Raw genomic sequence first — 4,365 nt, 5'->3', positions numbered from 1 at the left:
GCTCCCTGGCGAGGCTGGAGGAGGAGGAGGAGGAGGAGGAGGGTGCAACCGGGCTCCATCTGCGAGGGGTGGCTGCCACTCCCGCCGCAGGTGGGTGGCTGCCTGCGTGGCCCTTAATGGTGATTCCCGCCAGCTGTTTTCCCCGAGGTCGAAGCGTCATGGCCGTGAGAAAAGGTAGCTTGTAAACGCCACCGGGCCTAGAGGTGCGGTGGTTCTGTCACGTGTGGATCGCACCGTTGACGCACCAAAAATTCCCTGCCAGATCTGTGGTGGTATGTGTCACCTGCGTGCCCACACAGCCCTCCTCCGGGTGTAACCACCTGCGTAAGGCCACGTGGTTCAAGAGACGCGCTTGTGGTTGACCAGTTGAAAGATCTGGAAGGGAAATTGGGGGAAAATACCTAGATTACATGCAATGAAGGCATCAATTTTTGTAATTTCGATATAAAAAAGGTTCTGAAAAAACTGCTAATGGGAAACAGAGGGTGTTGCCTTGTTACGAGAGCTGAACTTAAATGGGAGTAATCGTAGGACCCCGTTATTCTGTGAAGTGGTTACCACAGAGTCACACAAACAACACAATAGTATTTTGGCCTTAACTTTTGGTGAAACGTGGTGGTAAAGATCAGGTTACAGTGATTACAAGTCCACTGATCTAAATTAAGTGGAAAATCAGGGACTCGATTACAGAGGAGGATAGAAATTTCTTTAACTCAGATATGGTAAAAGTATGTTGAACTTGTATTCCAAATAAGAAAAACAGTGGGGGAAAGGTTTCCTGTCCCAACTGAACAAATAACTGTCTCAGAAAGCATATGAGGCATAAGTAGTGAGCCTTCAGGGAATGAAATGGAAAAGGACTAATCACCAACTAAAATCGAGTGCAAAAGTCAAAAGGGTAAAAATGAAAACAAATGGAAAATATTACTTGGTGATTAAGTAGAGAGTGAAGGAAAAACAGGACACTGGAATGGGATAATGGAATAAATACTGATTATCATCTCAGCATTGCTCCAAAACTACAAAAAAAATGTATCCCTTGTCAGTAGGGATGGGGATGGTGAAGGTGATGTTGGAAGCGGAAGTGACTAACAGGAAGGAAGTGTGAGAGGGAAATAACTGCAGCCAAGAGAGAAGCAGAACCCATGGAGTTCAACAAATTTAGACTGGGAGATAGGGATTTGGTAGGGAAGAGTAGATAATTTCAGTCCCAGAATTCTTGAAGGTCCAGTAACTGTGTGTGTTTGTTGGTTTGTTTGGTTTTGTATTGAAACAGATGCAGGAGAGTGTGGTATTCTTGAAAAATGGCAAATGTAATAGTCAACAGTGTCATTTTGCAGCTTAGCTGGATTGTGAATTAACTGGGCAGTGGACACGGAAACACTGCAATTAGCTGTGTGGGAAGCCATTTTGTGTCTGCTGGTGTTCAATAGCTGGAATATGGAGTTGGGTGAAGGAAACTGTATTGCTTTTGGGACAAAGTCTGATCTTCAAAGGGTTTAGATGCACTTCTTTGACACGAAGTCTGAGCTTCAAACTGAACCAATGGCACAGTGGAGAAACACCCACTGGTTTTGCACAGGACTAGTCTGTATATGATGTGGTCTGTGCAGAGAAGCCAATGAGCCATCTCAGACTTAAGCTAGTTCCAGCATAAAAGCATAGTCTGTATTTCTGAAATGATAGAAGGAATCCTGGGCCACCTGCAGAATGGTCACTTGTGCGACAAGAGAAGAGCAAAGATAACAGGAAGGAGTCACAATTATTTTCTAAAATACCCCTTTCATTACACAGATGTCCTTGCAGAAAATGTTACAGAGCTGCTGTGTTGTGTTCCAAAATATATTGCCTTCAAGAACAGTTTGTTAGCCAGTGGCACCTAGCTCAGAATTAACACTCTCTAGGCTTACAGGTCCTTCTGTGTCATTAATTTGAGCACCAAAATTATCCAGTTTTTCTTCTTGAGTGGAGTGGGTGGTATGTTGACTGAAGAAGATTGGAGATCAGTGGAAGAATTATAAGATGGGTGAGAACCTAGTTAAAGGTGATCTATTATACTTTGTTAAGAAAAAGGGTATTCTTGGGCTGTAGGGAGATTATTAGTACACTTTTGTGAGGAGACAGATCATATGTAAAATTTTAATTAGTAACTTTGTGCCAAAAAGGGAAGTGTATGTTAATTAAACTCTGATGACATGGCTGAGAGTCATATGTGTTGAAGAGGATCAAGATAGCTAGAAGAAGGTGAGTGACCATGACGATTAGAGGAATAGATATGGATAACCATTAAATATAGTGTAAATTGCAAAATCAGACAGGCACGTGGGACTGACAACACGTTTTGCTACAATCTGGAATCCATTCAGCCAGAAGTGTCGGAAGATTTTCTGGTTGCGGAAGCGCAGATGACAGCTGCCTATGAAAAAGGCAGCTGTGGTTCTTCAATGAATTGGGAATGTGTCCTAACAAAGAAATAGAATATTCACACTATTGTACAGGGTCCTGGTGAGATCGTCAGCATACTTACTGGGTGTGTTTATGGTCAGTTCTTTTTATTTCTTCAAGTTTTTGAATACATAGGCTACTAGAATGATTAGGCTGGTGGAGATTTTGCTGTAAGAGAACAGACCAGTAGGACTTGATTTATTCAGCAAAGCCTAAATGTGAGAGGCTGTATGCATGTGTATGAATACACTATGGGGAATTGATGTGGAAGTAAAAGAATCTTCTAAAATAGATGTAAGAAAAAATAGAAATAATTTAATGCAAATAAATGCACACTGGAAATCAGAAGAAAATTAAAAGCATTAGCTTGATTGGTCCCTTTAGATATTGGAGAAAACATGATTCTGAAAGAGTACTACATGATCACTTATGTTAGCAGAGGTTTGACCCAGAAGGTGAAATCAAGAACCTCTATTCCAAAAAGTCTTTAAGAACACTGAAACATCTTTCTAGAACCATACTAGGAATGAGACAGAAAAGACAGCATCAGTACTTTCTCTTCCCCCAAGCCACTTAATGGAACTCAAATTCACTTTATTTTGTTATCTTTACCATGCTAAGACCTCCATGCCTGGGTGTAATGTACATCTGTCTTCTGTATAAGGTCACTGTCAATGGGTAATGTGGAGTTTGTTAAAAAACCCCATGTCCCAGTTGTAATTTTTAGGCTGCAAGGAACCCTCAGACAGATTCATAATTCGAAAAGCTACAAGGCATGCACTGCTCCTAATTAGATCAGTCAACAGTTGCACATTTCCCAGAAAATAGAAAATAAAAATCTCCAAGTCAAAGAACTTTCACAGCTTGATTATTTATCTTATTGTGCATCTTTAGGTCTTCATTTCATCTGTAGGAAATCAACCTTTCTCATTTTACTGACTGTCATTTTCCTAGTCTCTAAGGTATGTGTCTACTTCAGCTTGTCCAGTACAGAAGATAGTAAGAAACTGAATATTCTTCTTCTAAATCTCATCACCATGGTTTCCATTTTCATGTAGAGCTCCTGAGGTATTTAAATCCAAAATTCAAAATAATGTAGCAGTGGCAGCAAAGAAAGTTGTTCGCTGCTTCAAAGGAAACAGTAGCACTACTGCTCACCAGATGGCTGAGATGCTTCGAGGTTAAGAGCTGGTAGAGCATTTTATGCCATCCTTTTAAGGCAAACCCATACACTCAAGTATGATGAAGAAAGAAAAAAAAATGACACAACTTTTCCTCACATGGTTGAATCATTCCAGCAACTTCAGAACAGTCGGGTGTTGCCTGCACTTATTTCAGTAGGTTGAATTCAGCTTCTCTTGTGCTTAGGAGCAAGAAGTGCTGATAAGTATTGTACGGGATTCAAAGCAGTTTCAAAAGAGTTCATTTTGTCCTTGAGAGAAATTCTAGTTCAATAAGAAATTATCAGTTTGCTATAGGAATTAATGGACAAAGTTTTATGTTGTGTGTTATACAAAAGGTCAGATTTCATAGCTGTAAAGACACTTCCAGTTTCAAGCTAGATAACCTCTAGTTTTTGTATTCTTGAGTTATAACTGGCTTATATGTGAATATTTTTGTATAGGATTTGAAAAGTGTCAAGTAAGGGAAAATCTGTGCCATTGTGGAAGATAAAAGTGTAGCAGGCTCCCATTTTTGCAACTGTTGAGAGATATGCATTTAAGAATGAAGATATATGGAGACTTATTCCTAATATCTTGTAATACTTACTATTTCCTAGTATCTTATTTGCTGAAGTAATGTGGATATTAATATGACTGCTACAATTTAATAGGCATTAGGCCCAGGTAAATTTTCCCTAAACTAGTGTTCTTTTTCCAGAAAAGTTATATAAATGATCCAAGTAGTATATACAGGTAT

Source organism: Egretta garzetta, unplaced genomic scaffold, assembly GCF_000687185.1.
Source record: "Egretta garzetta isolate BGI_Z169 unplaced genomic scaffold, ASM68718v1 scaffold306, whole genome shotgun sequence".
In the NCBI taxonomy this organism is placed as follows: domain Eukaryota; kingdom Metazoa; phylum Chordata; class Aves; order Pelecaniformes; family Ardeidae; genus Egretta; species Egretta garzetta.
The sequence above is the reverse complement of the archived record's forward strand: the minus strand, read 5'-3'. Positions refer to the sequence as shown.